Here is a 14,197-nt window from a genome sequence, read left to right as displayed (position 1 = left end):
TATAGACATACTCCTTAACATTCCTCTTTTACCCAATAATTTTAATAAGCTTCTTTTGTTCATGAAATATGGTGTGAGATGATATAGTTATGAACGCGTCATTGTTTAACCCCATATGCTTTAATTATTGCCTATAAGAAGTGTTGTGCATCTTCTAATAAACAGAACAGATGTTAGACTGATTGCTGCGTGGTCTGATTCCTGTTCTCTGGGATATCCCATCAAGTAACCCATTCATTTCCAGGTGACAGTGTATGATCCAGGCCAAGTGCTGACTGACACTCTCCCCCAATAAAAATAACCTAACAATTCTGGTGTCAGATTGTGGGATTCGCACTGGGTAAGTAGATAAGTGTTTTTTACTCCACTTTTCCCTCTGTGAATCTGAAACAAATTTTTTTCATAATAGGTGTTGGTGATATATATATATATATATTTATATATATATATATATATATATATATATATATATATATATATATATATATATATATATATATAAAGGGTTAAAGTCCTTTTATAATTGATAAGGGGTTCCTGCGGTGAAGGTGCAGGTTTGCATAGGTTTGAGTCCTGCCGGCATTTGTATTAACCCCCTAGACAGTTTAAAGTCCTACAGTCCTGCTAGAGCACAAGTTGTGGTGCAAAAGTTAGCGTGCATTTGAGTGAGCCTGGCACACACGCTGGCAGGCAGGCAACTGCAATTAGATTACACTAGCAGACTGATGTTTCACAGTCAAAAAAGTTTTTTTTTTTTAAATTTACACTACTGTTACACCAGATATGAGTGGTGGCACTGGGCAAGTGGCTTGGCAGGCAGGCAACTGCAATTAGATTACACAGGAAAAAAAAATAAAAACAGACTGATGTTCTAGCCCTAAAAAGGGCTTTTTGGGGTGCTGTCCTTACAGCAGAAATCAGATGAGTCCTTCAGGACTGTAGTGGACACTGAATACACTAGCCTAGCTATCAATTTCCATATTAAATCAGCAGCAGCTACACTGTCCCTCCTCTCACTAAGAATGCAGCTTCCGAATGAATCTAAAATGGCTGCTGTCCAGGAGCTGGGAGGGTCTGGGAGGGAGGGTCTGCTGCTGATTGGCTGGAATGTGTCTGCAGACTGTGAGATACAGGGTCAAAGTTTACTCAATGATGACGAATAGGGGGCGGATCGAACATGGCATATGTTCACCCGCCATTGTGAACGCGAACAAGCTATGTTCGGCGGGAACTATTCGCCAGCTAACAATTCGCGACATCACTAATGCTGTAATTATTGCCTATAAGAAGTGGTGTGCATCTTCTAATAAACAGAACAGTTGTTAGACTGATTGCTAAGTGGTCTGATTCCTGTTCTCTGGGATATCCCATCAAGTAACCCATTCATTTCCAGGTGACAGTGTATGATCCAGGCCAAGTGCTGACTGACACTCTCACCCCCCTGAAAATAACACCTAACACTAATATTGCGGCTCGCTCCTGGAGCAGGAGCGAGCTGCATTAAGTGTAATGGCACGGTCGGGCCAGGCTGTTACTAGACAGAGCGAGCTGCATTAAGTGTAATGGTGCAGTCTGGCAGGGCTGTTACTAGATAGCTGGCCAGATGCGCTCTGAGGGAAAACCAGACCCGCTCAGTAGAGCACAGAGGTCGGGTCTGGAAAACCCTGTTTGCTTAGAAAAGTTTACCAGATATATTAGGTTTTATAAAGCTAGCACTCATATAATTTTATAAAATTCTGCCCTATGTGCAGAATTATATAACATTATTTTTTAGGTTTACTGGCCCTTTAAGTTGTGTGTCCCTTTAACTGTAGTTTTTTTTTTTATTAATGTAGCATATATACATTTCTTTAAACAGTTGTAAAATATTTATTTCAAGGCACACAGCTAGATTACGAGTTTTGCGTTATGAGTGAAAAAGCCTCATAACGCTGCTTTTTCACTACCGCTGCATACACACCTTTTTGGCCGTAGCGCAACGTAACTAACGCACCTTTCAAAAAGTCCTTTTTCAATGGGACTTCCATAGTGCCCAGATGTTCTTTTATTATTGTTATAGATATACTCCTTAACATTCCTCTTTTACCCAATAATTTTAATAAGCTTCTTTTGTTCATGAAATATGGTGTGAGATGATATAGTTATGAACGCGTCATTGTTTAACCCCATATGCTTTAATTATTGCCTATAAGAAGTGTTGTGCATCTTCTAATAAACAGAACAGATGTTAGACTGATTGCTGCGTGGTCTGATTCCTGTTCTCTGGGATATCCCATCAAGTAACCCATTCATTTCCAGGTGACAGTGTATGATCCAGGCACAGTGCTGACTGACACTCTCCCCCCATAAAAATAACCTAACAATTCTGGTGTCAGATTGTGGGATTCGCACTGGGTAAGTAGATAAGTGTTTTTTACTCCACTTTTCCCTCTGTGAATCTGAAACAATTTTTTTTCATAATAGGTGTTGGTGATATATATATATATATATATATATATATATATATAAAGGGTTAAAGTCCTTTTATAATTGATAAGGGGTTCCTGCGGTGAAGGTGCAGGTTTGCGTAGGTTTGAGTCCTGCCGGCATTTGTATTAACCCCCTAGACAGTTTAAAGTCCTACAGTCCTGCTAGAGCACAAGTTGTGGTGCAAAAGTTAGCGTGCATTTGACGGGCGGTTTAAGTCCCCCGTGCAAGTTGGCAGCTCGGTGTTATGGTGAGTTAGAGTCTCATCTGTGTTGAAGTTTTCCCTATATATTCCTATAATAGAGTTTGAGTTACTCATCACTGGAACTGAATTGGTATTTGGTGCTGCTTTTGCTTGATTGCTTATGCTGATACTGCCATATAACTGTGCTGTACTGTGCTGTACTGTGAAAATATTAAGTGATTGTGCATTTTATTATTGCTGCTATTATTTTGTTGTGGAAATGTGGGCTGCTCATAGTACAAATTGTGGTAGTAATGCTGAGATTCAGAAATGTAATATTAAGTATAAATCTGTTCAGCATGTACCATCTGGTGCTGGTAAGAATACCTTACGTATAACAAACCCTAATCCAGTTAAAGGTGAAACTCCCGTTAAATGGAGGATGAAGAAGGGAGACAGAGCAGATGGAAGACACTGTTGTTGCATCATTAGTAGCTAAAAAAAAGGGTTAACAGTTTCTATTCAGGACAGAAGCATTTCAGGCAGAGAGACATCCACTCCAGAAAGGGAGGGGGATTATAAAGCTGTCAGTGAGCACAGCTCTGTAGATTCAGCGAAAATATGTGCTCCTGTATTAAAGAATGTTGTGGGCATAGAAGGGGGGCCACTGAGCGCACACACCAGATCACATATTCAGAGAACAGGAAAAAAAACGGTTACAGAAGCTCCGTTTGTAAAACTCTTTCTTTTGTTGTATGTGTGTTTGCAGTAACAAAACGGATATTCTGTGTATTTTATGTGTAATAAGTGTTGGTCTATCGATTCTCACTGTGTCTTGTATGACGTGTAAAAGATTTACTCTACACTAAAAGATCTGAAATGTATTATCCTGTCTAAAATTTGTTTATGTCTCAATCTGCTGGGAAAATGGCCATTCCTTGCAAATTCTGACACTTTCAGATAGATTTTAAATGTGGTGGAAAGTTAATTTTATTGTATTCCTAAATGTCTTTGGTATGTTATGAAACATATGCATTCCTGAAAGAGAAAGAACATTAATGTGTTTTCTGTGTCACTAAAAGTTTGATGTATGTTGAAATTGCTTTAGAATAAATTTTGGGAGTGAATTTATGGTATGCAAGTTGATATGAGCTTGTGTGTGTATTGCTGTAAAAATGACCTTGGTGCATTTTTCTTTCTGAATGGTAATTATTCAGGCTAGTTTCTTAGCTAAGAAATCAGACATTGTAATGAGGTATTTTGAAGTGTTATTGTTGTAACCGGATTTTAAAGTCATATCTATGTTCTTAATTATGTGTGTTATTAATTGCATTTTTTAGTTTTCATATTTGTTTTAAGCAAATAAAGACTGTCCACCTGTTGCGACATATAAATATATCGTTTTTGCAAGTGAACTAATTAAGGGATTTGTAAATGTGCAGATGTTTGTGTGACTTTCGTCACGTTCTGGTAAATGAAAAATATTAACAGGTTGATTCAAGTATGTTGTGGGAGTAATGTAAGATTCATGCAAGGCGTTAAACACAGGAGAATAGAAAAGACTATTCGCTGTATGCTATTAAATTTATCTGAAGTATTTAGGTCTGTTTCTGTTGCAAGTAGAGTAATTCAGTAGAACTTGCTTTGGGCCGAGTTGTGCGCCCAGATGTTCTTTTATTATTGTTATAGACATACTCCTTAACATTCCTCTTTTACCCAATTATTTTAATAAGCTTCTTTTGTTCATGAAATATGGTGTGAGATGATGTAGTTATGAACGCATCATTGTTTAACCCCATATGCTGTATAGTAATGTTGCGAACTTAAAATTTTCCGTTCGCGAACAGCGAACGCGAACTTCCGCAAATGTTCACGAACGGGCAAGCCGGGTGAACCGCCATTGACTTCAATAGGCAGGCGAATTTTAAAACCCACAGGGACTCTTTCTGGCCATAATAGTGATGGAAAAGTTGTTTCAAGGGTACTAACACCTGGACTGTGGCATGCCGGAGGGGGATCCATGGCAAAACTCCCACGGAAAATTACATAGTTGATGCAGAGTCTGGTTTTAATCCATAAAGGGCATAAATCACCTAACATTCCTAAATTGTTTGGAATAACGTGCTTTAAAACATCAGGTATGATGTTGTATCGATCAGGTAGTGTAAGGGTTATGCCCACTTCACAGTGACAGACCAAACTCCCCGTTTAACGCACCGCAAACAACCGCAAACAGTCCATTTGCACTGGGCAAGTGGGCCCAGTGTACGCTGTGAGCCTGACACAAAAAAGCAGACTGATGTATAACAGTCCAAAAAGTTTTTTTTTTTTTTAAATGTACACTTACACTACTATTAAACAAAATATGAGTGGTGGCACTGGGCAAGTGGGCACAGTATACGCTGTGAGCCTGACACAAAAAGCAGACTGATGTTTCACAGTCCAAAAAGTTTTTTTTTTAAATGTACACTTACACTACTATTAAACAAGATATGAGTGGTGCCACTGGGCAAGTGGGCACAGTATACGCTGTGAGCCTGACACAAAAAAGCAGACTGATGTTTCACAGTCCAAAAAGTGTTTTTTTTAAATGTACACTTACACTACTATTAAACAAGATATGAGTGATGGCACTGGGCAAGTGGGCACAGTATACGCTGTGAGCCTGACACAAAAAAGCAGACTGATGCTTCATAGTTCAAAAAGTTTTTTTATTTTTAAATGCAGGAGCGAGCTGCATTAAGTGTAATGGCACGGTCGGGCCAGGCTGTTACTAGACAGAGCGAGCTGCATTAAGTGTAATGGTGCGGTCGGGCAGGGCTGTTACTAGACAGCTGGCCAGATGCGCTCTGAGGGAAAACCAGACCCGTTCAGTAGAGCACAAAGGTCGGGTCTGGAAAACCCTGTTTGCTTAGAAAATTTTACCAGATATATTAGGTTTTATAAAGCTAGCACTCATATAATGTTATAAAATTCTGCCCTATGTGCAGAATTATATAACATTATTTTTTAGGTTTACTGGCCCTTTAAGTTGTGTGTCCCTTTAACTGTAGTTTTTTTTATTAATGTAGCATATATACATTTCTTTAAACAGTTGTAAAATATTTATTTCAAGGCACACAGCTAGATTATGAGTTTTGCGTTATGAGTGAAAAAGCTTCATAACGCTGCTTTTTCGCTACCGCTGCATACACACCTTTTTGGCCGTAGCGCAACGTAACTAACGCACCTTTCAAAAAGTCCTTTTTCAATGGGACTTCCATAGCGCCGATATTACGAGTTTTGCCTGGGAAGCCAAAAAGTGAGCGGCACACCCTATACCATCAAGATTCGTTCCACCATCTAAAGTCAGAAGTTATGAGTTTTACGTTACAAAGCTGTAGCATAAAACTCATAACTAAAGTGTTACAAAGTACACTAACACCAATAAACTACCTATTAACCCCTAAACCGTGGGCCTCCGGACATCGCCCCCACTATAATAAACATATTAACCCCTAAACCGCCGCACTCCCGCATCGCAAACACTAGTTAAATATTATTAACCCTTAATCTGCTGCCCCCAACTTCACCGCCGCCACTATACTAAAGTTATTAACCCCTAAACCTAACCCTAAGTCTAACCCTAACACCCCTAACTTTAATATAATTAATATAAATCTAAATAAAAATTACTGTCATTAACTAAATAATTCCTATTTAAAACTAAATACTTACCTATAAAATAAACCCTAAGCTAGCTACAATATAACTAATAGTTACATTGTAGCTATCTTAGGTTTTATTTTTATTTTACAGGTAAGATTATATTTATTTTAACTAGGTAGATTAGTTATTAACTATTTACTAACTACCTAGTTAAAATAAATTAAAATGTACCTGTAAAATAAAACCTAACCTGTCTTACACTAACACCTAACATTACACTACAATTAAATAAATTACATTAATTAAATACAATTAACTAAATTACAAAAAAATAAACACTAAATTACACAAAATAAAAAAGAAATGATCAAATATTTAAACTAATTACACCTAATCTAATAGCCCTATCAAAATAAAAAAGCCCCCCAAGAAAAAAAAAACCCTAGCCTAGACTAAACTGCCAATAGCCCTTAAAAGGGCCTTTTGCAGAGCATTGCCCCAAAGAAATCAGCTTTTTTACCTGTAAAAAAATAATAATACAAATAACCCCCCAATAGTAAAACCCACCACCCACACAACCAAAGCCCCCCAAAAAACCTACGTAAAAAAACCTAAGCTCCCCATTGCCCTGAAAAGGGCATTTGGATGGGCATTACCCTTAAAAGGGCATTTAGCTCTTTTTCTTTGCCCAAACCCCTAATCTAAAAATAAAACCCATCCAATAAACCCTTAAAAATACCTAACACTAACTCCCGAAGATCCACTTACAGTTTATGAAGACTGGACATCCATCCTCATCAAGCCGGGAGAAGTCTTCATCCAAGCGGCAAGAAGTCGACCTCCAGGCGGGCAGAAGACTTCAACCAGACGGCATCTTCTATCTTCATCCTTCCAACACGGAGCGGCTCCATCAAGACATCCAGCGCGGAGCATCCTCTTCTTTCGATGGCTCTTCAAGAATGAAGTTTCCTTTAAATAATATTATCCAAGATGGCGTCCCTTGAATTCCGATTGGCTGATAGAATTCTATCAGCCAATCTGAATTAAAGGTGAAAAAATCCTATTGGCTGATGCAATCAGCCAATAGGATTTAGCTTCAATCCTATTAGCTAATCCAATCAGCCAATAGGATTGAGATCGCATTCTATTGGCTGATTGGAACAGCCAATAGAATGCCAGCTCAATCCAATTGGCTGATTGGATCAGCCAATAGGATTGAAGCTCAATCCTATTGGCTGATTGCATCAGCCAATAGGATTTTTTCTCCTTTAATTCCGATTGGCTTTTTTATTTTTTTATTTTTGGGGGGGGGTTATTGTGATAGGGCTATTAGATTAGGTGTAATTAGTTTAAATGTTTGATAATTTCTTTTTTATTTTGTGCAATTTAGTGTTTATTTTTTTTATTTTAGTTAATTGTATTTAATCTAATTTATTAAATTGTAGTGTAATGTTAGGTGTTAGTGTAAGATAGGTTAGGTTTTATTTTAAAGTAAATTTGTATTTATTTGAACTAGGTAGTTAGTAAATAGTTAATAACTATTTAGTAACTATTCTACCTAGTTAAAATAAATACAAACTTGCCTGTAAAATAAAAATAAACCCTAAGCTAGCTACAATGTAACTATTAGTTATATTGTAGCTAGCTTAGGGTTTATTTTATAAGTAAGTATTTAGTTTTAAATAGGAATTAGTTAGTTAATGATAGTAATTTGTATTTAGATTTATTTTAATTATATTAAAGTTAGGGGTGTTAGGGTTAGACTTAGGGTTAGGGGTTAATATATTTATTTAGTATTAGTGATGTGAGAAGTCAGAGGCTTAGGGGTTAATAACTTTAGTATAGTGGCGGCGGCAACGTTGGGGGCAGCAGATTAAAGGTTAATAAGTATAATGTAGGTGGCAGCAACATTGGGGGATGCAGATTAGGGGTTAATAACTGTAATGTAAGTGGCGGCGATGTTAGGGGCGGCAGATTAGGGGTTAATAAGTGTAATGTAGGTGTCGCAATGTCGGGGGCGGCAGATTAGGGGTGTTTAGACTCGGGGTTTATGTTAGGGTATTAGGTGTAAACTTACATTTTCTTTCCCTATAGGAATTAATGAGGCTGCATTACGGAGCTTTACGCTCCTTTATTGCAGGAGTTAGGATTTTTTTTAGCCGGCTCTCCCCATTGATGTCTATGGGGAAATCGTGCACGAGCACATAAAAGCAGTTTAAAGCAGCGCTGGTATTTGTGTGCGGTATGGAGCTCAACGCTGCCAAATTGCCCGCTAACGCCGGGTTTTTTCAAACCTGTAATAGCAGTGCTATTAAAGGTGAGAGGTGGAAATAACTTGCAAATTATTACTGAGCCGCTCATAACACAAAACTCATAATCTGGCCATGAGTTTGTTATCAATAAACATATTGTATCATTACTGGAAAAATACTTTTTCATACAGCACATAAGTATAACTCCATTCCCACATTTCTACACCTTAGTTCCATTAATTAAATTAGAGAAAAAAGATGTCCCACTTCAGCAAAAATATAACGTGTAAATGTGTGCTAACTACATTAATAATTAGTTTAACATTTGTTTGCTAATGAGACATTTCCAGCCAAAGGAGGACTGTGCAGTGCTGATAATAAACCTGCCAACGCTGTAGATCAAAAAAAGTTCTCAGTTAGAAAAGGGAATGTGTAAAGCACAATTTTAAAACAAAAATCCAGATCTGCAGAGCTTACAAGTAATGATTTACGTGGAACCTTTGTATGGCAGTTCAGTGGGGTTTTTTTTTTTTACTTTTTTTCTAAATTGTTTTAGTGGAATAACTCTTTAAGGACCAGAGATTTCAGAGCAAAACTTGGCCAAAAAAACAGGCAAATTTTAACATTTGTGCTGTCACTCAGTTTAAACAAAAATAGGTTGTTTTTTTCTTTTTGGTTTTGTTTTGTTTGTGTATAATATATATATATATATCAGAGTACAAGAAAATTCTGCAGAGGCGGGGTACATGTAGGGTACATAACCTATGTACCCTACAGAAACTTGTCATTGGTTAAAAACAAATCATGCTGTTCTCTGTGATTACCATAGGTCATGAAACAGGTGTACCCACTAGCTATGACTACGGCCTAGTGCCAAAACATGTTAGCATTTTTCATGCTTAGATTGTTTGTAAAGATACCTTCTTATGTCTTTTTAAGCCAATTTTGGATCAAATAAATACATTTTGAAGTTTTAACCTGCATCTCCGCCTTTGCAGAACTTTCTTGTACTCTGATTGCTATTTTACCAGGATAGCAGAGGTGGTATGCATTTTTTTCGCTCCATGATGATGATGTTGATGCACTGACAGCTAGACCCCGGGCTAATGCATGCAGGAGGCTTACAGCTCATTGGCCTAACCTTTCGTTCGTCTGGATGTCTAATTGGATGGGCTGGATCACGTGGTTGCAAATGCATGCACAGCTCTTGATGCAAAAGGAACAGACGATGAACAGCGAATACTTTGGCATACAGAACCAGGAGCCGCAAAGGTATTTGTCCGGTTTGATAAAGTACTGTGAGACCGGTAAATGGGCACAGCCGCATATCGGTTTTTTATACTGACACGGATTCAGTTGTTTGTTTAGTAAGACCCATACTCATTTTATCTCACTTTTGGGGAATTAAGTAACCCTGGCACACCACTCCTCCCTATATATGATTTAACAGCCACTAGCCGAATGGCTAGATAGTATCTTGCAGCCATATGCGGTAAATCAAATGTCCTACCTGAGGGACACCTCACATCTTTTGCTCTCACTTGATCAGATTGAGTGGAAGCCAGGGTACACTTGGGTTACCATGGATATAGTTTCATTATACACCTCAATACCCCAAAATTTGGGCATACAGGCTGTTGAGTTTTTTTCTTCTAAGAGATTCTAAACTCACACATGAACATGTTGAATTTATTTGCAGTACTTTGAGATTTTTGTTGTCACATAATTATTTCACATTTAATGATGAATTTTTTCTTCAAATATGTGGCACCGCCATGGGCGCAAAATTTGCGCCTTCTTTCGCAAATATCTTTGTAGCATGGTGGGAACAGATGTTTATATATACCCCTAACAATACATGGCAGGATAGGATTGTATTATATGTCTGCTACATAGATGACCTGCTTCTCATTGTCAACCATCCTGTTGATGATTTACAACTCAATGCCTTCTTAGCTTATTGCAACTATAACAATTTAGGGTAGAGGTTCACAGGCGAACACAGTGACGAACAGTTCAACTATCTAGATTTAAGTCTGTATATTGGAGATAGTGGCATTGCCACTAAAAGGTATCGTAAACCATCTGCAGGTAATACGATCCTGCATGCCACCTCACAACAACCTAACCATTTGATTAAATCGATTGCCAAATCCCAATTTTTGAGGCTTAGAAGGAAGACAAAAGATGACTTAGTTTACGAACAACAGTCTATTGAACTCAGAAACAGACTTGTTAAACAGGGTTACAGATATCACCAATTAGAACCCTGTAGGGACAAAATCAAATTCAAACCAAGTTTGATGATTCTATAGTTTTCTCTACAGAATTCAGTCAGCAATATGATGAGATCATCAAAATATTAAAGAAACATTTACACATATTAAAGACAGATGACACACTACAGCTATATTTGGATAAGTGTAAATTTGTCCCTAAGAAATCTAGAACTCTAGCGCAGATGTTGTCTCCGAGTCAGGTACATAATAAAATTATAAGGAGTCAAGGTACTTGGCTAAACAAAATGGGCACCTACAAATGTGGTGGTAGAATTTGTTTTGCATGTCCTAACATTTTTGTAGGCAGTGAGTTCAAAAGTCAAGTAACTAGTAGAACTTTTTAAATGAAATTTTATGCGAATTGCAGCTCCCAATATGTAGTTTACCTTTTAACATGTAGTCTTTGCCAGTATGTAGGTCAAACAACAAGAATGCTCAGGACCAGGTTCAATGAACATGTTAGGGACGTTAAAAACTACAATAAAGACTCTGCAGTAGCCAATCATTTTAACAACTTTCATTTCACACACATAGCCCACTTATCACTACAGCTTATTGACATGGCCTCCTTGTCCCCCAGAGGAGGTGATAAAGTTAAAATCTTGCAAAAGAAGGAGTTATATTGGATTCTTAAACTCCAAACTCTTAGTCCCTCTGGCATGAATAGAGAGTGTGACATAAATTTCTTTATAGACAATTAGTGTTAACATGTAGTATTGGCCAGCCCTATTTCACTCCTTATTTATTTTATTATTTATTTATTATTTACATTTATTGTCTTGTATATTCAGTTAATTATCTTCCTGTTTTTCCACAATATATTTAACATGTTATTTACTTTTCAAATATTTTTCTTTACCAAATATATATATTATGTACCTAGTATAACAATTAGGTTTATTTTTTCTTTTCAGTTTTGTTTTTCTTTTTCTCATATGTGTGTTTCTTCTCATATTTTCATGTATTTTTGCTTTTAGTGAGCATATCCCACTATATCTCATAATAATATACCTAAGGACAATATCCATCTTGATTACATGATAAGTATGGAGAAACATCCCACTCAAGTATGTAAATCAGAGATTAAAAATTAGTTGTGTTATGTTCCTTGCACTATACATTATCATATACTGTTATCTTCTATTTGCAACTTTATTTTGTTTAAATATTGTGATATATTCAGTTATGTTTTATGTATTAGGTAGTTCCAAGATTTTCAGCTATCTCTTAACTAATATTTCTAGCCCTGTAATGTATTATATTCCTATGTCTAGCACCATGCACTTTGTTTTTAGCTTATCTGTTTGTGGAGTGTGGCATTTCAACAGTTAAATCTGTGGCTCTCATTCCATAAATAGACCAGGTATCTACAGAGTACCCAGTCTATGAGTAAGCACCTGTAGGGGGCGTGAAACGCGTCAGATTACACTGCATGTGTTTTAACCTGCCATGTCTGTTCAACTTTTAATATTGCCTAATAAATTCTTGTATTTTTAAAGCAGTTTTGGGAGCAGTGCCTGCCGCAGGTGTCTCTGTCCTTGGGTAACACCAATACCCATAGTTATTTACAAAATAAGAGGAGCATGCCTTTATAGTGTCCTTGTCTAATTTGTGTGTAGACACCTCTGTGGGCTGTCTGCATTAATGAGACTGTGTTTATATTAACGGATAATTATCAAGCTTTGTCAGTGCATAGGGGATCTATGGGCATTTGCATCTTGGGGCACTTATAAGACTATTTAGTCTCGACTTATTGTCTAATAGATTTCGGACTGAACCCATTGCTTTTATATATATATATATATATATATATATATATATATATATATACACACTGCCAGTACCTAAGGTGGCGGTACTAGTTAGAGGGTGGAGGGTTAGAGAGCTTTTTTTGGAGGGATCAGAGAGGCTGGAGGGTAAGGGGGATCCTACATTGCAGAAAATATATTTAAAAAAAATATTCAATAATAAAAAAAATGCTTTCAATTTTTATATTGGCAAACTTTCTGCCAGTACCTAAGATGGGGGTGACCAGTAGAGGGTGAGGGGGGAACCTTTTTATGGCAGTTCAGTAAATTGTTTTAGTGGAATAACCCTTTAAGGACCAGAGATTTCAGAGCGAAACATGTCTGGTATTTTGAAGAATACCAGACATGTATGGGTTTGCTATTGGTTTTGGTAATTAGAAGTCCGCTAATCGCAGCTGTGTATCAATTTAATTCTGAGGATTTTTACACACTTTTAGGCAATAGGTCTATGGCTCATTTAATTTGACCCAAGGCATTCATCTATTCTAGGTTCATTTTTTTGGTGCCAGCAGTTGCCTTTAATATATGTACGAAATGCGATCCCTTTTGGGGTAATGGGTCCATGGCTTATTTTGAATGCTATAACTGCCCAAATTAATAAAATATATTTTAAAAGTAGACAACTCAAAGTACTGAATTAGGTCCATTTATTTGATTTTTTTCATGCCACCAGATGCCCATATGTATCCCAAAACTTTGGGTTTCTTATAGAAATTATTTTCACACAGCATGTAAATATATAGCACAATATTTTCATAAACTGGATTTTATCAGTAATTTAAAGGGACACATTTTTTTTTCTTTCATGATACAGATAGAACATACAATTTTAAACAACTTCCAATTTACATCTATCATCTAATATGCTTTATTCTCTTGGTATCCTTTGTTAAAGCATCAGCAATGCACTACTGTGAGCTAGCTGAATACATTGGGTAAGACCAGTGACAAGAGACGTATATGTGCAGTCACCAATTTGCAGCTAGCTCCCAGTAGTACATTGCTGCTCCTGAACCTACCTAATTATGCTTTTTAACAAAAGTAAATTGGAAAGTTGTATGCTCTATCTGAATCATCACATATTTTTGTACCTCTCTATTTGTTTGTAGGAGGAACAAAACTGGGAAAAACCTTGCCAGACAGTTTTGCAATATTTTCAGACTGACAGATTTCTGTGTTCTGTGGCATTTCTCTGGGTTCTTTAAAAAAATTGTTTGATAGTTTATAAAGCATTTGCACCTGACAACAATTTAAAGTATGAAGAACTGAAAACTGCCATTTACATCATATAGACTACAACCTGTTTATACTAGATTAGGTTTTTTGTTGCAGTAAGGAATGGCTTCACCATCTGATCAGACAGGTCTACTCTACCCATGTACTTATTGTGAGAAACAACACAAACAGTTTTTTTGGAGCTGGGTTATTCCACCTCTTGCAGAAACCCTTATGTAGGTTGACAACATGTAAACATTTATTTTGTCAGTAAGTTTTACTGCTAGCAGTTCGTCACCAGTCTTTTGTTGTTGTTTTTTTCTAACTGCTATGTCAAACCTTTCC

This window comes from Bombina bombina, chromosome 4 (assembly GCF_027579735.1).
Source record: "Bombina bombina isolate aBomBom1 chromosome 4, aBomBom1.pri, whole genome shotgun sequence".
Taxonomy (NCBI): Eukaryota; Metazoa; Chordata; class Amphibia; order Anura; family Bombinatoridae; genus Bombina; species Bombina bombina.
Note: the sequence above shows the minus strand (reverse complement) of the source record.